General features: G+C 42.4%; 1 protein-coding gene across 1 annotated transcript in view; it reads left to right on the plus strand.

Moving 5' to 3' along the window:
* IL1RAPL1 (interleukin 1 receptor accessory protein like 1) overlaps positions 1-23,574 on the plus strand; it is a 2,437,811-nt gene that overhangs the window by 532,175 nt on the left and 1,882,062 nt on the right. The window lies entirely within an intron of this gene.

A 23,574-nucleotide genomic window follows, 5' to 3' on the forward strand; every position in this document is an offset into this window, starting at 1 on the left:
GGAAACCCGTCTTGATAGGTTGAATATGAAAGATGAAAATGAAGAAAAAGGAGGTTATTTGATTTAGAAATATAGGTCACATTCCTGTACCATCATTAACTGTGTGTCTTACTTATTATTACTATTTTTTTCAGATTAGAATTGTAAAAAAACACACACAATAGTTTAAATGAAATTGACAACATAAAATAGTTACTCAGATCTATATTTACTACAAAAACGTATGTGAGTTAAGTGCTTATTGCCCTTTGTACTAACCCCTTTCAGTTAATGCTTCACTGGTTGACACTGGCAGCCATCTTCCCTGTGTAATGTATAGGCAGAAGTGCAGGTGTCGTGCATACAAGCACCATAATATCCCATAGTTATAAAGTAAGTGACACTGACCAACCTCTGTCACGTGGGTTATAGGATGTTTCGCCCCCAGCAGTTCACCCCCGAATACATCCTGTCCGTGACCCCACGTTGAGTCGCCCGCCAGTGCAATGGGGTACTTGGTACCAGGTCCGGCACTTGAAGGGGACATCATGGTGGCTGCTCCACCCCGGTCCATGGCCCTAGGCACTCAAATAAAAGGGAAAAGTCTATTAAAGGTTTGGTGAATAAAGTTTGTGTTCGTGATGCCACCTGTAGTATTCGGTCAGTAGGGACCGATGCTGCTTAAAGAGGTCCTCTGGGGTGATGGTATAGCAGTTGGATGGTATAACTTCCCACAGGTGAACTAAATGTACTTGGGGCGAACTGCTGAGGGCGAACTGCTGGGGGCGAAACATCCAAATCCCGTCACATGAAACCTTCGCTTTAAGGAAGCATTCATTACAGTGACTGGCAAGTGACTCCTTCTTATCTAACGCAGTTTTATTGTCTATTTATCTGCTTGAAGCCATTTGTCCTTCAGGTGTTTTAGATGGGCTTGGCTAAGTTGAGAATTTTAGACATAGGTTTCATGTTTATGCATGATTTGCATTGGTCGTTGTTTAAGAAGAAAGATATTTAATGTTAAAGAATAATTGCACATGCAGATGTAAGAAACTTTGTAATATATCTCATCAGAGAAGTTTGGTTCTCATCTTGTTTTGCACTTTGAAAACAAAAGCAGCTCAAATGTCGTGCTCAAGACAAGATGGACTGCCGCCACAGGAAAGTGCCTAAATTCTCAACCTACTGTATTATACTCTCTGCAAAGGAGATGGGAAGGATGAGTGAGAACAAGTGTGATAACAAAGGCCGAACGAGACAGAAAAATGATTAAATAGCCTCTTAACTGACCTGAGAGCCGGAGTCACTTCTATACTGATCGCTTCTGCTGTATCATGTCTTCCTTGTTTCTGCTGCTTTTCCATGACTTAAAGAATGAGGAGCGGATTCCTGTCTCTGGGTGTTAAGTTGTGCATGGGAGAGATCACAGTAGCTGCTTTCCTCCCACCAGCTCAGAGTCTATTGCAAATTAAAGGGAATTTGTCACCAGTTTTTCCAACTTCATCTGAGAACAGCAAAATGTAGGAAAAGAGACCCTGATTTCAGAAATATTTCACTTAGTTTATTGGGTGCAGCAGTTGTGACAAAATGAAACTTTTTAGATGTAACATGTAGCAGAGCTCAGAAAGCTAAGTCCAACCACACCAGGCTCTCTATGCACATGGATTATTGACAGTGAGCTGCTAATCAGTGGTGGGGCTGAGTTGGACAAGAAGGCAGATGAGCTGTAGTCTGGGTGGTGATAATCTCTTGCTGATAAAACACTCATTGTATTTAAACAACAGCACAGAGCCTAATAAGTGACATATCCCTGAAATTTATGTCTCATTTCCTACATCATACTACCCTCAGATTACATAGAAAAAATCTGCTGACCCATTTCCTCCAAGAGATAGAGTCTGCAGAGGGGGGAATCTGGTGAAACTGCAGGACGCAAGTTATAAAATGGCCAACGATATGTAATTCTCCATTTACACCAAGGCCAGCTTATTCTGGAAATTTACTTAAAAATACAGTTAACCTTAAACATAATTGCAGTAGATTTGTAACCGCTTCCCTAGGACACAGTTAAGATTCTGGACTATGACGCTCATATCTCTGCACTAACACTATCACAACTTGCCCAGAAGAAAACAGTTTTGTCACAATGTGTTTTTTCTCTCCTGGAAGAAAGAAAACTGTACCATTAGTTCTTAATTTACATATGCTTGTTAATTAATAATATATAATGAATATATATATTTTTTTTCTATTCAGTATATATACTATATAATGGAAAAGGAAAGCAGCACTCCATTTACTTCAAGTGAAAAAGTGGATTTAATCAGAGACACATGGCATGGCGACGTTTCGGCTCATAAATTTAACAGTACTACTGTATATACTGACATTTATATATATAAATGTCCCTCTTTATATATATATATATCTATCTATATCTATATATATATATGTATATATATATATATATATACATATATATATATATATATGGAATTTGTGGTTTCATTGTGTGGCTTTGATCATCTGCTCCAGTTGATAGCGCAAAGAAAATTGTAAATTTGTGTGACCGTAAAAAATGCTGTGCTGGTCTGGTTGAATGTGCTTATTATGTACAAATGAGTTTTTTTACACACTTATTCTAGGAAATTACAGTAGCAGCGTTTTTATGCATAATATGAAAAGGAAATGGCAGGTTTTTGATAAATGTTAATCATGAAGAGAGCCTTGTGCCCTTTGATAACAGTTTATACAAACAGTTGAGTCTTTTAAGCAGTAGCCATTTGATATAAACTTATGACGACTGCATTCATAGCTGCCTTAATGTTGCTAACATCATTGTATATTAGGTCAACTTTAAATTCTCACGTACACTATATATACTACAACCTCAAAATCCTCTTCCCGTAGATTTCTATGAGACTTTACTGTACCTTCAATTGCTACTTAAGAACTAGACACAATTATTATCATACTCAATTACTTATTATTAGTGATGAGTGAGTATACTTGTTACCCAGGTTTCTCTGAGCTTCCTCATGTGATCTCCAAGTATTTCGGCATGCTCGGAGATTTAGTTTATGTCGACGCAGCTGCATGATTTGCGGATGCTAGACAGCTTGAATACATGTGGGGTTTGCCTGTTTGTTAAGCAGCCCCCCACATGTATTCAAGTTGTCTAGCAGCCGCAAATAAACGTCGACATAAATTAAATCTCCGAGCACACCGAAATACTCGGAGACCACAAGAGTATGCTCAGAGAAACCCGAGCTCATCACTTGTTATTATATTTTCATTATATTCTCTAGAAGCATTACCAAACATTAAAATGTATCAACTTACAATAAGATTGTGTAAAGGTACCATATGGCTGCACACATGTCCATGGCTGTTTAACACAAAGTCTCAGGAATTTTGAATATTTCAATTCAGGCTCTTTGTATATGAATTCTAAATGGAAATTGAGCAAAAAAAAGTATGCCATTTTGCAAATGTACAGCTCATGCAGCCCTAAGTTCTAAACCTGACTAAAGGCGCATTTATCCTCACCAATGACCATAGTGATTTGCTTAGAGTGAGCAGTAGTCCCAGTGAATGTGTGACAGAGCTAATGGTTCCACGTAGGCCCAGTCTAAATTTGTTGTGACAATATGGATATTATATAAGTATGTTTTCCTCTTTAGCAAGGGCTGACTATTAGTGATGAGTGTGCTCGTTACTCGAGTTTCTCCGAGCATGCTCAGGTGGGCTACGAGTATTTTGGCATGCTCGGAGATTTAGTTTATGTAGACACAGTGTTAGGGCTAGCGGAACGCACCAAATAATAAGACTGATAGTGTACGGTGCGTTCGTAGCCCGGGGTCCACCGTGCAGAGATGGAACCTGCTGCTGAGTAATGACGGACTATATGGTGGTACTCATAAGTATACTCGCGTGGGTTAAACTTCACCCAACGTGAAGGAAGCGATCCTGTTGCGTCACAGGGTCGCGGTACCGCACATAGAAGGCGAGCAAGCAGTCAGCGAACTTAACCCAAACTAGGATTGAAGTCCGATTAGACCCTTGCTGGCACAACACCGCAACAGGGTGTGTTAGGCAACTCTTATAATTAGAGCACCGAAGTGCGAACTGTGCCGTGCTGGCAGGCACCACTAAGCACCCAGACGTGGGTCAGGAAGCGCACTACTGGCGCGTGGCACCGCACTGGCGGTCACAGCAATAGAGGCTGATACGTGTGTGACACGTTGAGTGATTTGTCGGGCGCTAGATAGCAGTCATACTCCATACGCGAACAGTCATACAATAGGGTAGGGGTATTTAATGAACGACTTGCACTCACAACAAACACACGTATTCAATTGTACACTAGCGCATGGCCGTGCGGTCATGCGCAGTTTATATAATTGCAGGACAGGAAGTGGCCACAGAAACTTTGACCTTCCAAGACCTGCCAAGAGGACCAATGGAATGCGCTGCAGAGCCAGAGCACATGACCCTCGATCTCCAACGGGAGATCTTGCTCTGGGCATGCTCAGTGTGCGCAAACAAGGACTTAGTCCCAGGGAAGTCCGCTCGCCGCTGACCAGCACTGACTTTAATGGCAGGAGCTGAAGAAGCAGCAGTAACTCTCTGTACAGAGTGAGAGCGAGCAAGACACTGGGAGCGACGTCCCTGCTGAGCAGACTCCACTGCGGCTGGAGGAGAATGGGAGACCGCAGCGGAGACGGATCGAGATTCCCCCTGTGCAGCAGAGGAAACTCGACTCCTAACATCACCCCCCCTCCTTGGGCCTCGCTACGCTCGAAGGCAGCAATGAGCTGTGGGGCCCGAATGTTTTCAGCAGGCTCCCAAGACCTGTCCTCTGGACCATAACCCTTCCAATCCACCAAATAAAACTTTTTGCCACGTACCACCTTGCACCCCAAAATAGCGTTCACCTCGTAATCGTCCGTAGACGAACCCGATGTCCCGGCAGATGACTCGGAAAACCGGGACATGTATACAGGTTTCAAGAGGGACACATGAAAGGTGTCGGTGATACCCAAGCGTGGAGGAAGAGCCAGGCGGTAGACCACAGGATTAACCTGTTCGAGAACCTTGAAGGGACCCAAGTAGCGAGGAGCAAACTTAGTGGACTCAACTCGCAGCCTGATGTTACGGGCGGAGAGCCACACCAAGTCGCCAGGGGCAAAAGTCTGAGCGTGGCGCCTCATTCTCTCCTTGGAGGCCCGAATGGCATCCTGCGTGCGATCCCAAATGTCCCGTGCCTCCACAGCCCAGTCTGCCACCCTGGGATCAGCGGAAGACACAGGCATGGGCACAGGAACACGCGGATGCTGGCCGTAATTTAAGAGGAATGGAGTCTGACCGGTAGAGTCGGCTACGGCATTGGTAAGTGCAAACTCTGCCCACGGTAGCAAGGATGCCCAGTCATCCTGTCTGGCAGAAACAAAATGTCGCAGATATGTGACCAAGGTCTGGTTGGCCCTTTCTACCAACCCATACGTCTCGGGATGATATGCCGAAGAGAGATTTAACTCAATACTTAGTAGACGACATAGCTCCCTCCAGAATCGAGACGCAAACTGGGGACCCCGGTCACTAACAATTTTGTCTGGCATACCGTGTAAGCGAAAGATATGCTTGATAAACAAGACAGCCAACGCCCGTGCAGATGGTAGCCATGGAAGAGGCACCAAATGCACCATTTTGGAAAAATGATCGGTGATCACCCAGATAATGGTGCAATTACGAGACTTGGGTAAGCCAACCACAAAATCCATCCCGACCATCTCCCAGGGCCTGTCAGCCACGGGCAGAGGATAAAGCAACCCAGCTGGCCGTTGCCGAGGAGTCTTGTTCCTGGCGCAAGAGACACACGCCCGAACGTACTCCGTGACATCACGAGCCATATGCGGCCACCAGTATGTCCTCGCCAGTAACTCTGATGTCCTTTTAGTACCAAAATGTCCACCCACCCTGGACGAGTGCGCCCAAGAGAGAACCTCCGGTCGCAAACTAGATGGAACAAAAGTCTTGCCCGGGGGCACAGACTCCAGCGAAACCGGGGCCACGGTTCTCAAACTCTCGGTGGGGACAATAAGCCGAGGCTCTTCCTCCTCCTCCGCAGATGACACAACGGAGCGAGAGAGAGCGTCAGCCCGAATGTTCTTCTCCCCAGAAAGGAAATGGAGGGTGAAATGAAACCGGGAGAAGAACAAGGACCATCTGACCTGGCGAGAATTCAACCGCTGAGCTGTCTGCAGATACACCAAATTTTTGTGATCTGTGAAGACTTGGAAGGGAAAACGTGCTCCCTCCAAGAGATGTCTCCACTCCAAGAAAGCCAACTTCATGGCTAGCAACTCCCTGTCCCCGATGGAATAATTCCTCTCTGCTGGTGCGAAGGTCTTGGAGAAAAAGAAGCAAGGATGCTTCCGACCTTGAGCATCCTTTTGGAAGAGGACTGCTCCAGCACCAACAGAAGAGGCATCCACCTCCATGATAAATGGCTCACCAACATCGGGGCGATGAAGAATGGGAGCGCTAGCGAAGTGTGACTTTATAGAGATAAAAGCCTTGGAGACCTCCTCAGACCACAATTTGGGATTCGCCCCCTTCTTGGTGAGGGCAACCAAGGGAGCTACCAAAGTTGAGAAATGCGGGATGAACTGGCGATAATAATTGATGAACCCCATAAAGCGCTGCACCGCTTTAAGAGAATGGGGTTCCTTCCAGTCCATCACAGCCTGTAGTTTGGCAGGATCCATAGCCAATCCCTGGGCTGAGATGATGTAGCCTAGGAAAGGTAAGGACTCCTGCTCAAACATACACTTCTCCAACTTGGCATAGAGGGAGTTTGCCCATAGGAGGTCGAAGACTTTGCAAACATCTCTCCGGTGGGAGAATATCATCCAGATAGACTATGACCGAGGTGGAAAGCATATCCCGGAAGATATCGTTCACAAAGTCTTGGAAAACGGCTGGGGCATTACAGAGCCCAAAGGGCATCACCAGATATTCATAGTGCCCATCCCTGGTGTTAAAAGCCGTCTTCCATTCGTCCCCCTCACGGATGCGAATCAGGTTGTAAGCACCCCGCAGATCTAATTTAGTAAATACCCTTGCTCCCCGAAGCCTATCGAACAGTTCAGATATCAAAGGCAAAGGGTATTTATTCTTAACGGTGATGGCGTTAAGACCCCTGTAGTCTATGCATGGACGCAATTCCCCACTCTTCTTCTGCACGAAGAAGAACCCTGCCCCAGCAGGTGACACTGACTTCCTGATGAACCCTCTTGCCAGATTTTCCTGGATGTACTGTGACATTGCCTCCGTCTCCGGGAGAGATAGCGGATAGACTCGACCCCGGGGAGGCTCAGCACCAGGCAAGAGGTCAATAGGACAGTCATAGGGGCGATGGGGCGGAAGGGTCTCCGCCACCTTTTTGGAGAATACGTCTGCATACGACCAATACTGCTTGGGGAGAGAGGAAAGATCTGCGGGTACCTCAGTTGTAGCTACCTGAACGCACTCCCTCTGACACCTACCCCCACAAGATTCACCCCATCCCAGAATTCTGCCTGAGGACCACTCGATATGAGGAGAGTGGTACCTTAGCCAAGGTATTCCCAACAGGACTTCATCAATTCCCTCTGGAATGACGAGCAGGGAAATAATCTCCTGATGAGATGGCGACATGGACAGAGTAAAAGGGATGGTCTGGTAAATTATCTGTGAGGGCAGAGTCGACCCATTCACCACTCGTACCGTTACAGGTTGAGCTAGCATAACCAGAGGTATTGCATGGCGTTGGGCGAAGGCAGAAGACATAAAATTGCCCTCCGCCCCAGAATCCACGCAGAGCTCTACCGAGTGGGAGAATGAGCCTATAGTAATTGTCCCCTTAAAGGACAATTTAGAGGCAAACGTCACCGTGTCTAGTGTACCTCCACCTACGACCACATCTGGTGGCTAAATGTCCAGACTGCTGGCAAACATGACAGACCCTGAGTGCACAAGCGGTCCGGGACTTAGGTCCCGCTTGTGACACTTTCCTGGCCTCATGTGACTCAGGAACCAGGACCGGAGATTCCAGAGGTTTGGCGAAAGTAGGAGCCAGCCGAAACCTCTGCCTACACTGGGCTCGCTCTAACCTCCGCTCGTTAAAACGGAGGTCAATTCGAGTGGAGACTGTTATTAACTCCTCCAGTGTGGCAGGAATCTCCCTAGTGGCCAGAGCGTCCTTTACATGGTCAGCCAAGCCCCTCCAAAATATGGGGATAAGAGCTTTATCCGACCATTCCAGCTCAGATGCTAAAGTGCGGAATTGGACGGCAAAATGACTGACCAAGGACTCACCCTGAGTTAATGCCAGCAGTTGGAGCGCAGTGTCATGGGTGACTTGAGGTCCTAAAAAGACCTGTTTTAAAGTGCTCAAAAACAGAGGAGCACTCTGCACCACATGATCGCCACGCTCCCACAGCGGCGTAGCCCATTCCAACGCCCTGTCCGACAATAGAGACACAATAAATCCCACCTTAGCCCGCTCTGTGGGGAAACGTGCAGCCAGAAGCTCGAGATGAATAGAGCACTGACTCACGAATCCCCTACAAAATTTGCTATTACCAGAAAATTTTTCTGGCAGCGGGAGGCGAGAAAATGTCGGAACAGGGGTGGCAATGGACAAAGTTGCTGCAGCCACGCTGGCAGCCTGTACAGCAACTGCGGTAACATCCACAGCTGAGGTTGCGCTCTCGAGAGCCGCCAACCTACCCTCCAGCTGCTGTATATACCGCAGGGATTGCTGTTTGTCCGTCATCACTAGCCAGACCCTGGCGCTAGTGTAATGTTAGGGCTAGCGGAACGCACCAAATAATAAGACTGATAGTGTACGGTGCGTTCGTAGCCCGGGGTCCACCGTGCAGAGATGGAACCTGCTGCTGAGTAATGACGGACTATATGGCGGAACTCATAAGTATACTCGCGTGGGTTAAACTTCACCCAACATGAAGGAAGCGATCCTGTTGCATCACAGGGTCGCGGTACCGCGCATAGAAGGCGAGCAAGCAGTCAGCGAACTTAACCCCAACTAGGATTGAAGTCCGATTAGACCCTTGCTGGCACAACACCGCAACAGGGTGTGTTAGGCAACTCTTATAATTAGAGCACTGAAGTGCGAACTGTGCCGTGCTGGCAGGCATCACTAAGCACCCAGACGTGGGTCAGGAAGCGCACTACTGGCGCGTGGCGCCGCACTGGCGGTCACAGCAATAGACGCTGATACGTGTGTGACACGTTGAGTGATTTGTCGGGCGCTAGATAGCAGCCATACTCCATACGCGAACAGTCATACAATAGGGTAGGGGTATTTAATGACCGACTTGCACTCACAACAAACACACGTATTCAATTGTACACTAGCGCATGGCCGTGCGGTCATGTGCAGTTTATATAGTTGCAGGACAGGAAGTGGCCACAGAAACTTTGCCCTTCCAAGACCTGCCAAGAGGACCAATGGAATGCGCTGCAGAGCCAGAGCACATGACCCTCGATCTCCAACGGGAGATCTTGCTCTGGGCATGCTCAGTGTGCGCAAACAAGGACTTAGTCCCAGGGAAGTCCGCTCGCCGCTGACCAGCACTGAGTTTAATGGCAGGAGCTGAAGAAGCAGCAGTAACTCTCTGTACAGAGTGAGAGCGAGCAAGACACTGGGAGCGACGTCCCTGCTGAGCAGACTCCACTGCGGCTGGAGGAGAATGGGAGACCGCAGTGGAGATGGATTGAGATTCCCCCTGTGCAGCAGAGGAAACTCGACTCCTAACACACAGCTGCATGGTTTGCGGCTCTAGACAGCTTGAACACATGTGGGGATTGCCGGTTTGTTAAGCAACCCCCACATGTATTCAAGCTGTCTAGCAGCCGCAAACCATGCAGCTGCGTCGACATAAAATAAATCTCAGAGCACATCAAAATACTGGGAGACCACCCGAGCATGCTCGGAGAAACCAGAGTAAAAAGCGTAATCGCTCATCAGTCATCACTACTGACTGTGGCTTTTCCTTTTGAAAGGGAAATATGTAATACATAGATATTGTTACATATAGTTACATAGTTATAGAGGTTGAGAAAAGACTTGGGTCCATCAAATTCATCCTCTTTCCACCAATAAGACATTCTTTGTCTATACATTATACAAAAAATGGACAGTAATTACGTATTAACACTAATAATAACAAGAATAATAATAACATTGCTGCAAAAAAAAATTGAAAAAAGGATCTGATAACCCTGCTCTTCCTTCACCCATAATCATCATATACTCTAGTAGACATTTACATATCATACCACTTTTCAGGGCTTCTTTGCACGAATTACAAAAAAAAAATAAAGTTTAACTCATCTTTTTTAGCACTTTTTTTTGTTGCAAAAATAGTTCCAGGCCTTGTAAAGATAATAAAAGAAATCCAAAGTCATTTTAATGTTTCAAGAAGTAAAACATAGAAAGACAAATTATAGTACAAACAACCAGCACATGTTCTTAATCATTTCCATTCAGTAGAGAGAGAATATAAAAAGTAAGCTACCGTTGGCCTTTATATTGTTTAGAGAAAATCATAATAATAATACAAATACTAAATGATACTGTACCTTTCTATTGTACATAACACAATCTATAAAGCAATAATGACAAACTTGTGTTTGCTTTTGCTCTGTTTCCATAGTAATTGAGCTAACTACTTTTTCTCATATTTTGTTTCCATGGTTATGTGCAATACATTTATATTGAAGGTCTGAAATGCCCTCGAACATTCATTGCTGCTGTTTCTGACAATGACTATGGCATTCTTCATTAGATGACCCAGAATTGTAGTAAAGAGCTAAGCCTTTGTCATTTGGATTCATTTATCATGTGATTCAATGTTTGCTCCTCAAGATGACTTAATACATAAATAACACAACTAACATATATCTTTTGTTAATGTTTGTGAGCTCTTTTTGTCAATATTTTTTTATTTATTTTTATCATTGTTATGAGTTGTTTTTATATTTTTTGTATCTTTAATATTACATTTTCATATAAGGAAATTAGACTGATCTATTCGTAGCTGCAATACAAGTTTTCAATAGAAAAACTCTTATGACAGAGTCACACTATTGTAGAATATGGCCGAGTGCTATGCGAGAAAATATCACATAGCACTCGGCCCAGTGTTAATCTATGGGGCAGATCACATCAGCATTTTTCTTCTCAGGCGTATTCGAAATGCATGTAAAATCACACCAGGCTGTGATTGACATTGAGAGTCAGCCAAGACTGGCCACTGCAAGCATATGGGTGCAAGAAAAAAATCGCACAGCGCTCGGACCATGCGAGTGCTGTCCAATTTTTAAAGCACTTATGTCCTTTGAAAAGCCAGCAATTCATCTGCTGCGTACAGTAAAATCACAGAGTGACAGGTTAGAATAGAATAGATAGAATATACAGTATATAGATATATAAACACAGAATACATAGATATATAGATGTCAGTGACACACGTATATATATACTGGTGATAACACATAGATAGATAGATAGATAGATAGATAGATAGATAGATAGATACATTTATTTGAAAACGTTTGGGCACCCCTATTAATCTTAAAGGGCCACTGTCACCCCCCTCCTCTTGTTATAAACTAAAAGAGCCACCTTGTGCAGCAGTAATGCTGCATTCTAACAAGGTGGCTCTTTTAGTTTTGTGTTCAGGTATTACTAAAATAAAGAGCTTTGAAACTTTGCAAAAATACCTATCTTTGTCCACGGAGGCGGGTCCTCACTCCCCAGCTTGAACGGTACTCTGCCGTCACTCACATCTTCAGGGGCTTTCGGTGCCGCCCCTCCACACTATTTTCTCTTCAAATCCGGCACTTGCGCTGTGTAAATCTTTGTGGGGCAGGCGCAGTAAGCTCTGGCGGTCTGACGTCCCAGCCAGGCTTGGAGACTGCGCCAGTGCTGGCAATGCGGCCACCCACCTCGGTAATCCCTGCCCCGCACTGTGTTATGCATTATGCACAGTGCGGGGCTGGGATTCCTGGGCATGCGCACTGCGTGTGTCAGACTGTCACCCAGGTTCCCCGCCTTCCAGCCTCTGTCTATTCAGCTGATCATCTCGGCGATTGCTATGAGGAGGAGGAGGCACGATCAGCTGAATAGACAGAGGCTGTAAGGTGAGGACCTGGGTGACAGTCTGACACATGCAGTACGCATGCCCAGGAATCCCAGCCCCGCACTGTGCATAATGCATAACACAGTGCGGGGCAGGGATTACCGAGATGGGTGGCCGCACTGCCAGCACAGGCGCAGTCTCCAAGCCTGGTTGGGATGTCAGACCACCAGAGCTTACTGCGCCTGCCCCACAAAGATTTACACAGCGCAGGCGCTGGATTTGAAGAGAAAACAGCGCGGAGGGGGCGGCGCCGAAAGCCCCTGAAGATGTGAGTGACGGCAGAGTACCGTTCAAACTGGGGATTGATGACCCGCCTCCGTGGACAAAGATAGGTATTTTTGCAAAGTTTCAAAGCGCTTTATTTTAGTAATACCTGAACACAAAACTAAAAGAGCCACCTTGTTAGAATGCAACATTACTGCTGCACAAGGTGGCTCTTTAAGTTCATAACGGCTGGAGGGGGGCTGACAGTGGCCCTTTAAGCTTAATGTTTTATAAAAATTGTTTTTTTTTTGCAACAGCTATTTCAGTTTCATATATCTAATAACTGTTGGACACAGTAATGTTTCTGCATTGAAATGAGGTTTATTGTACTAACAGAAAATGTGCAATCTGCAAGGTTAGGTTAATTTTAACATTGAGAGACAGAATATCAAAAATAAAGTCCAGAAAATCACATTGTATAAATTATATATTTTTTTGTGTTTCACAGTGAGAAATAAGTATTTGATCCCTCTGGCAAACAAAGCTTAATACTTGGTGGCAAAACCTTTGTTGACAAGCACAGCAGTCAGACGTTTTTTGCAGTTGATGATGAGGTTTGCGCACATGTCAGGAATTTAGCTTCACTACTCTTTACAGATCATCTCTAAATCATTAAAATTTTGAGGCTATTGCTTACTAACTTGGAGATTCAACTCTGTCCATAAGTTTTCTATGGGATTAAGGTCTGGAAACTGGTTAGGACACTTCATGACCTTAATGTGCTTCTTTTTGAGCCACTCCTTTGTTGCATTGGCTGTATGTTTTGGGTCATTGTCTTGCTGGAAGACACAGCCACAACCCATTTTCCATGTCCTGGCGGAGGGAAGGAGGTTGTCACTCAGGATTTTACGGTACATGGCTCCATCCATTCCCCCATTGATGTGGTGAAGTAGTCCTGTGCCCTTAGCAGAGAAAAACCCCAAAACATAATGATTCTACATCTATGCTTGACAGTGGGGACGGCGTTTTTTGGGTCATAGGCATTTCTCTTCTTCCAAACACGGCAAGTTGAGCTAATGCCAATGACCTAAATTTTTGTCTCATCTGGCCCAGCACCTTCTCACAATCCCTCACAGAATCATCCAGGTGTTCCTTGGTAAACTTCAGATGGGCCTGCACGTGTGCCTTCTGGAGCAGGGGGGCCTTACGGGCACTTCTGGATTGTTAACCTTTATGGCATTAATTGGTTTTCTTGGTGATGGTGGTCCCAGCTGCATTGAGATCATTAACAAGTCCCCCCGTGTAGTTTTAGGCTGATCTCTCACCTTCCTCATGATCAAGGATGCCCCATGAGATTTTGCATGGTGCCCCAGATCGATGTTGATTGACAGTCATTTTGTATTTCTTCCATTTTCTTACTATTGCACCAACAGTTGTCTCCTTCTCACCCAGAGTCTTACTTATGGTTTTGTAGCCCATTCCAGCTTTGTGCAGGTCTATGATCTTGTCCCTGACATCCATATAAAGCTCTTTGGTCTTGCCCATGTTGTAGCGGTTAGAGTCTGACTGATTAAGTTTGTGGACAGGAGTCTTTTATAAAGGTGACTATGTAAGAGAGATGTCTTTAATGCAGGTAATGAGTTGATTAGAAGCGTCTAACTGGTCTGTAAGAGCCAGAACTTTTAATGGTTGGTAGGGGATCAAATACTTATTTCTCACTACAAAATGCAAATACATTTATATAATTCATACAATGTGATTTTCTGGATTTTATTTTTGATATTCTATCTCTCAATACTAAAATTAGCCTACTCTTAAAATTATATTCTTTTCATGTCTTTGTCAGTGGGCAAGCTTACAAAATCAGCAAGGTACAAAATACTTATTTCCCCCACTGTATATATCAGTCAGCATAAAAAGTTACAATTTTCCACAGTTTCAAAAGCAAAGTGAATTGTCTTTACTCTTCAGCCCAAGTGCAAATGATAGCTGTGCATAAAAAAAGACATCCTGGCATGGTGGCCTACAGATGTACTTTGATGTTCAAACTTTTTAGTTAACCATTAAATAAAACAGGTTTTCAGATCATATTTCATTATATTTTTTTATAAACAAAAATATAATCCAAATAAATGTTTTCATCTAATTTCCTCTCCTGATTGCGCAAATAAAGTAGAACACATTAATTCAAAACTGAATCTTTTCACTGGGCTTTTTTCATCTTTGAAGTATGTTTCAAGGTTGCATAAAAATTGCCCAATATAAATATTTTTTCAGCCAAGAGGTAATCTTTGCCAGATTTATGCAGCTGGCTATTCTTAGTGCCAGCAATCAAGTCTGGCAAAATATAATTTCAAGCCAAATTTATTTTAGGCTTTATTTCAACTAATTTCCTCATTAATTCATTAGTTCTTCATTGCTATTTAGCTTTACCCATAGAAAATATATCATATTCTATTAAGTATTAAGACATATTTAAGTAGCCTATAAATATTGACTACAGTCATCAACCATCAGCACTACTCAAACTTGAAAAAACACAAAAAATTGAGCTTGGGTTTAGGATGAAATATGTGGAGAACATAAACGCATGTTCACATTGGCCATTAGACAGAAAAAACTTACAAGAAAAATAATGATCATACACTCTCCTATAACTAAATGCATAAAAAAGCAAAAGGGCATTTAAATAACTTAGGATTCTTTGTTCTTGTTTTTGGTTAAAAAAAGCATAAACGTCATGCTACCATTGATAAGGTGACCCTCTTCTGGTTTGTGTTACACTGTCTAATATTATAAACCTTTCCATGTGTCAGAGTTGATCTCAATATGTATAAAGGCAGAAAACGGACCAGGTCCTGAACTGTGGACAGATGCCTTTGGAAGCTATTTAAATGTAATACTCACTATGAAGCCTTAAAATGTTAATTTAATTAATTTAATATTATATAAAAATGTTTTATGGTATTTAAAATTATGTCCCTAATCTGCCTTGATTTATAATTGTGGCCAAAAGTATTGACACCCCTGCAATTCTGTCAGATAATACTCAGTTTCTTCCTGAAAATGATTGCAATCACAAATTCTTTGGTATTATTATCTTCATTTAATTTGTCTTAAATGAAAAAAACGCAAAAGAGAATGAAGCAAAAAGCAAAACATTGATCATTTCACACAAAACTCCAAAAATGGGCCAGACAAAAGTATTGGCACCCTCAGCCTAATATTGCTTACACAACCTTTAGCCAAAATAACTGCGACCAACCACTTCTGGTAACCATCAATGAGTTTCTTACAATGCTCTGCTGGAATTTTAGACCATTCTTCTTTGGTAAACTGCTCCAGGTCCCTGATATTTGAAGGGTGCATTCTCCAAACTGCCATTTTTAGATCTCTCCACAGGAGTTCTATGGGATTCAGGTCTGGACTCATTGCTGGCCACCTTAGAAGTCTCCAGTGCTTTCTCTCAAACCATTTTCTAGTGGTTTTTGAAGTGTGTTTTGGGTCATTGTCCTGCTGGAAGACCCATGACCTTTGAGGGAGACCCAGCTTTCTCACACTGGGCCCTACATTGTGCTGCAAAATTTGATGGTAGTCTTCAGACTTCATAATGCCATGCACACGGTCAAGCAGTCCAGTGCTAGAGGCAGCAAAGCAACCCTAAACCATCAAGGAACTTCCGCCATGTTTGACTGTAGGGACCGTGTTCTTTTTTTGAATGCCTCTTTTTTTTTCCTGTAAACTCTATATATAGTTGAAGCCTTTGCCCAAAAAGCTCTACTTTTGTCTCATCTGACCAGAGAACATTCTTCCAAAATGTTTTAGGCTTTTTCAGGTAAGTTTTGGAAAACTCCAGCCTGGATTTTTTATGTCTCGGGGTAAGAAGTGGGGTCTTCCTCGGTCTCCTACCATACAGTTCTTTTTCATTCAGATGCCGACGGATAGTACGGGTTGACACTGTTGTACCCTTGGACTGCAGGGCAGCTTGAACTTGTTTGGATGTTAGTCGAGGCTCTTTATCCAACATCCGCACAATCTTGTGTTGAAATCTATTGTCAATTTTTCTTTTCCACATCTAGGGAGGTTAGCCACAGTGCCATGGGCTTTAATCTTCTTGATGACACTGCGCACGGTAGACACAGGAACATTCAGGTCTTTGGAGATGGACTTGTAGCCTTGAGATTGCTCATGCTTCCTCACAATATGGTTTCTCAAGTCCTCAGACAGTTCTTTGGTCTTCTTTCTTTTCTCCATGCTCAATGTGGTACACACAAGGACACAGGACAGAGGTTGAGTCAACTTTAATCCATGTCAACTGGCTGCAAGTGTGATTTAGTTATTGCCAATACCTGTTAGATGCCACAGGTAAGTTACATGTGCTGTTAATTACACAAATTAGAGAAGCATCACATGATTTTTGGAACAGTGGCAATACTTTTGTCCACCCTTTTATGTTTGGTGTGGAGTTATATCCAATTTGGCTTTAGGACAATTCTTTTTGTGTTTTTTCATTTAAGACAAATTAAATGAAGATAATAATACCAAAGAATTTGTGTTTGCAATCATTTTCAGGAAGAAACTGAGTATTATCTGACAGAATTGCATGGGTGTCAATACTTTTGGCCACAACTGTATCAATAATAAAGTGATCAATGCTCAGTTTCTTAATTGGTAACACCCCTTGGTGCTACCACCTATTTGACAGAATAGGGCATATAAGTTTAGCATACTAGTCCCCCCAACATTTTTCACCACTTCCAACCAATTGTAGCACACCACATCATCATGACGTATGTGTTTACGAGTTTACATCAAATAGGATCAAGGTAGCAATGATACGCTCGCTGCGAGCACCAGATTGGAGAGAAGAGAGGGAGATGTTTCTGCTGAACTGATCAAATAGGAGGCGCTACATCACTATGACGTGTCAGCGGAAAAGCTCTCTATTGATTGGAATACAAGGGTGAGTGAACTTTTGTGTATGCTACCTGTTTCTATAGCAATAATAAGACAGGTCACAAGTCTTTGCAACATATCACTACAGGCCTTATATGAAAAATATGACCTAATATAACATAGTAACATAGTTAGTAAGGCCGAAAAAAGACATTTGTCCATCCAGTTCAGCCTATATTCCATCATAATAAATCCCCAGATCTACGTCCTTCTACAGAACCTAATTGTATGATACAATATTGTTCTGCTCCAGGTAGACATCCAGGCCTCTCTTGAACCCCTCGACTGAGTTCGCCATCACCACCTCCTCAGGCAAGCAATTCCAGATTCTCACTGCCCTAACAGTAAAGAATCATCTTCTATGTTGGTGGAAAAACCATCTCTCCTCCAGACGCAAAGAATGCCCCCTTGTGCCCGTCACCTTCCTTGGTATAAACAGATCCTCAGCGAGATATTTGTATTGTCCCCTTATATACTTATACATGGTTATTAGATCGCCCCTCAGTCGTCTTTTTTCTAGACTAAATAATCCTAATTTCGCTAATCTATCTGGTTATTGTAGTTCTCCCATCCCCTTAATTAATTTTGTTGCCCTCCTTTGTACTCTCTCTAGTTCCATTATATCCTTCCTGAGCACCGGTGCCCAAAACTGGACACAGTACTCCATGTGCGGTCTAACTAGGGATTTGTACAGAGGCAGTATAATGCTCTCATCATGTGTATCCAGACCTCTTTTAATGCACCCCATGATCCTGTTTGCCTTGGCAGCTGCTGCTTGGCACTGGCTGCTCCAGGTAAGTTTATTATTAACTAGGATCCCCAAGTCCTTCTCCCTGTCAGATTTACCCAGTGGTTTCCCATTCAGTGTGTAATGGTGATATTGATTCCTTCTTCCCATGTGTATAACCTTACATTTATCATTGTTAACCCTCCGTCACATACAATATTCAGACTAACGAGTTCACATACAATGTGCCTGTCAGGCGCCTGCTGGAAAAATACCTATAATATCTAATGTTTGCAATTTCAGTGCTCTAAAAGTGATCAGTGACCTTCATAGGGATGTAATAAAAGAGACTACACATAATCAGTTGCAAAAAAAAAACATTTACTTAACATAAAACTAATAACTATGAAATACAAACTTTTCAAAACTCCCGCCAAATAGTCCCCAGTTCGACTCTCTCAAAAAAATGTACAAAGAAAATTTTTGAACACAAACTTAATTTTAAGGTACCTTAAGTACTATTAAAAACATATTCAATCAGAAGTAGATGCTGAGGTTTCCCCAGAAAAGTCACACTTGCAGAGCAAATAGCAAGAATTACACACCATTTTTGCATGTGTCAGGCAAATTGCTTTATGACATTTGAGACATTCATAATTTGAAAGCCTTCTGGTTCCGCTTTCCGTTTGGCAGGTGGTGCATCTCCTTCTTTTGTGAGGTGGTGCAGATGGTGACTTTTCACCATCATCTTCTGGGCGGAACCTTTTGAGCTGAACTTGAAGGCGAGAGGGGATACCGATTGTTTTCACGCTTCTCCTGCGTAGCTCTCCAAGTACTAGTTCATGGGCCAATTTTTTCAGATACAATCGTCTACGGAGTGGTTCAAGCTTGTTTTCAAGATAAATTACTTGTGAATTTATACCACCCAAATTCAACATAGCAAAAAATATGACCATTGGCCAGCGTTTGATGTTTCTGCTGACGTTGAAAGTGGAGCACATCTGATCTGCTGTATCCACACCCCCTTTGGTGGCATTGTAAAATGTAATTATCTCTGGGTTTTTTTCTGCCCCTGTCCCAGGATCGATGGCAGCATCATCATGAAGTGTTGATAGAAGAAGTACGATTTTTTTGGCATGTGGTACATAGGAAACTAAAGCCTTTCCATTATGGAATGCAAACATACTGCTGTACTGTTGTCTCTCTTTCACACTTACAAACTGTGGCGGCAATTCCCTTTTGTTTTTTCTTACAGTACCCACATATGACAGCTTCTGAATTTTCAGATAATCAATCAGATCACAACTTGTAAACCAATTGTCAGCTGTAATATTGCGACCCGATCCAAATAAGGGTTCAGCCAGTCTTTTTACAACATCAATGGGTTTGTTGCTCACACAGTAAGGACCTTCTGGTTGTTTTCCTGCATAAACTTCCAGGTTGTAAGTGTAGGTCTTACTGGCATCAACAAGGGCATACATTTTTATTCCATATTTGTTTGGCTTTGATGGAATATATTGACGAAAGGCACATCTACCACGAAAACCAGGGAGCATTTCGTCAATAGTGAGATTCTCTCCAGGGTAATAACTTTGTTTACAGTTTACAACAAATCTTTGAAATATATCACGAATTGGAGCAAGTCGGTCATGTGTTTTGCGTTCGGTTCGGGTAGTTCTGTCGTCAAACCGAAGGCAACGAATTAGAATCTTGAATCTGTTTATGGACATAACAAGGCTAAATTTTTCAACTCCATCCCCATCTTTACCCCAAAGTTCCTCCAAACTTTGTCTATTTGCCCTATAAGCTCCTGCAAGGTACAGTAATCCAAAAAAACCACGCAGTTCTATTTCATCTGTGGGCTTGATGGTTCTGTTGCAGATGTACTTGTCCTTTATAATGTCTATATATTGGTTGGTATATGTGACAATAGAGTCCAGAATGTCATCTGTAAATATACTGTTCCAGCATTCAACTGCAGTTTTTGCATTACGTGCAGTTCCTATTACTGCAGGAAGGTGAGTAATAATGTTTAAAGGTTCCCTACGTTTTTTCTGGAATGGCTTCTTGTTCCATTTAGTATTTTTATCTTTTCCAATATAATATGATCCAACTTCTTCATCCTCACCACTGTCACCATCTTGCTCTGTTTCAGAATCCAGGACACATTCTTCCACCTCATCATGAGAATCAATCTCACTTTCCTCTCCTAAATCCTCATTCAGTGTGAGGTCTCTATCATCTAACAGCATGTTTGTTACTTCCTCAACATCAAGTTGTTTGGATAAATTGTACATTTTCCTCTCCATTTCAGCAGATAATCTGAAGCAAGAGAAGGAATATGTTAGGGAACTACTGTATATGCCTGAGCAGCACACTTTCTTTTATAAAATCTCCCTTATTTCTATGAAATATCCTCACATTTTGTGCTATACATTCATAAAACAAGCTAAATAAACTATTGTAATGAATAAAAACATAAAATACCAACCTTACTGAATGTGACGTATTCACATACAATGAGCCTGAGAGATCTGTGCAGCTATATCCTCTCCCCTGAAGCTCTGAAATCCAACTGTGATATCAGGTTTCACAGACCTTCAAGAGACAGGAGACTACCTGGAGGGAGGGGGTTTCCTCACAATCTGGTGAGGAAGGAGAAATGAAAGTAAAAGAGAAGCGCCTGTCAGATCAGTTGTATGTGACGGAGGGTTAAACCTCATCTGCCACCTTTCAGCCCAAGTTTCCAACTTATCCAGATCCATCTGTAGCATATCTTTGGTTGGATATTCTATCCATTGGTGTTGATAAGATAGATGTCATTTTTTGCAATTAGCAAACCTATTGGTTATTGATGTACACAGAGGCTATATATAGATGGCATTTTTGGCCCGCTGCCATTCATGTGAAAGCAATGAAACATATTGGGGTGACTAGTGCACTAAACTTATATATCCTATTCTGCCAGATAGATGTTCACACCCAGTCCTACCTGAAAGATAAGGAAATTAGGTTTTATTATACTCACCCGGGGGCGGTCTGGTGTGGTCTGGTCCAATGGGTGTCGCAGGTCCGGGTCCGGTGCCTCCCATCTTCTTGTGATCCGTCCTCCTGTTACTTCATTGCTCCCCGGCATCGCGCTCCTGCACAGGCGTACTTATCTGCCCTGTTGAGGGTAGAGTAAAGTACTGCAATGTGCAGGTGATTGGTCTCTCTGACCTTTCCAAGCACCTGTGCACTGCAGTACTTTGCTCTGCCCTCAACAGGGCAGATACATACACCTGCCAGGAGCACAATGCCAGGGAGCAATGAAGCAACAGGAAGGCAGCATCACAAGAAGATGGGAGGTGCCGAACCCGGGCCTGTGACACCCATCGGACTGAACCGCTCTGGACCGCCCCGGGGTGAGTATAATAAAACTTATTTTTCTTATCTTTCAGGTCGGATCTGGGGCTTATCTACAGCATTATAGAATGATGTAGATAAGCTCTGAAAGGCAGTGTCCATATCTTATATCAGCCAAAACTGCTGACAGGTTCCCTTTAAGGCTTCACAGTGAGGGTTATTTGGGGTCCTCCCTAATTTGATTATAATTGATGTACACCTCCAAAGTCTTTTTCTATATCCTCAAATATGCAGCTTGCTACATTAAATGTAATCTAGCTGAAGGAAGGGAGACCACACTCCAGCATGGACAAAATGCAAAAATACAAAGAACAAAAAAAATTGAGCTTGGGTGCAGCACATGAAAGCATGTTAACATTGGTGATTAAACAGACAAAAAAACCTACAAAATGATCATATATTGTACCATGCTGTAACAAAATAAGTAAAAAAAAGTGTATTTAAATAACATAGGGTTCTTATTAAACACTGTTTTTGATATGTAATATGTAAATCCAACAATGTATATATATCATTAGAAACATAAAAAATAGTGGTATTTTGAAGGAAAACTTGTCAGTAGGCACATCCCTCCTAAGCCATATATTTGGGGACCTAGGTCATAGTGAGCTGAATAAAAGTGATACCTTGATATCAGCAATCCGATCTCTAATTCCAGAGAAATCTACATTTTTATTAATAAGTAAATGAGCTGTGGGCCAAACACTGATCTGCATGAGATTCTGCTTCCAGAGATTATGTTAAATGAAAGGGGCCATTACCAGTTTGAGACATGTAACTAATATAGAACAGTAGAACTGAACTTTGTCTCCTAACTAACACGTTAGCAACTGCAGCTCTCACAGCTCTGCTGTATTGCAATAATATTGAAACACTGGTTACCTGGGAAATGGAAGCTGAAGCACTGAGAGGAACCTTCAGATGTGTCAGGTATAATCACATACAGCTCTGCAGTGAAAGCAGGAAAGCAGAGAGCGACCATTACATGTCACAATGGTAACACCTCTCTTTATTTAAAATAAGTTGTGGAGGCAGAGTCTCATGCTGATCAATTTCCATCCCATAGCCCAGAACAGCTCATTTACATATCAGAAAATTTGGATTTTTTAGAATAAGACATTTAATTTTAGATATCAAGGTAGCATTTTATTCAGATTTCTATGACCTACATGCCGATGTAGATGGCTTGGGGGGGGGGGGGGGGTTGATCCTACTGACAGATGACTTTAAGTGCACTATTAGGTTTGAATATTTCCTGATATAAATCAAATAATTGTAGAGAACGTCTATGTCTAATTATTTCAACAGCAGTAAAGAAAAAAGTGTGTATTACATGTTCAGAATAATAGGCTCTTAGGACAAAACCTCTTGTACATCGAAATGTCACTTTTTTTTCCAATTTCAGCATGAAACTAATGTATTGAGGAATAATTATAGTACATTTTTTTGTACTTAACAGATAGTTATTCCCAATAGCAGTATAAAGTCAGACACAAATGGCAATTTGAAACAGATAATCACAAACTTTTAATACTGTGGTCCAGATCCTTGGAGACATTGTAATGGAGTCCAAAGAAAGTCTATGAGAAGTGACTGCTAATAGATCCTTGGGAATTTATTGAAAGAACGGAAAATCCCAAATGTTTCTGGCATTTAAGAAATAGTTGTTTGACCTTTTTTTTCCTGGAATCCTTATTGATACTTGGAAAGGCACTTGGGATATAATAAACAATATTGCTACATTATATGAAAAGACTTTATTTAAACTGCCTGTAGGGTAAGCATGGGTCACAGTAATAGAGCATACAAGCCATTAAAGAAAGGACAAAATGACAAATAAAAAAAGTGAATAAAATCTATAGCAAATAAAAAAAAATCAAAGATCCAACGTCCAGGTATAATACACATTGCTGATGAATTAATATTATTTGGATTTACAATAAGGACTGAGAATATGGAAAGGGAAGGAAAGCTGAAAATACTATATGTTCTACAGAAAATAGGCAATCAATAGCAATCGTTAAGTATTTAAGTGTTAGAATTGGCAGTGTGTTGGTTGCTATGGAGATTTCTTCTTCTTTAGGGAAATAT

The sequence above is a fragment of the Ranitomeya imitator genome, chromosome 3 (genome assembly GCF_032444005.1).
Source record: "Ranitomeya imitator isolate aRanImi1 chromosome 3, aRanImi1.pri, whole genome shotgun sequence".
In the NCBI taxonomy this organism is placed as follows: domain Eukaryota; kingdom Metazoa; phylum Chordata; class Amphibia; order Anura; family Dendrobatidae; genus Ranitomeya; species Ranitomeya imitator.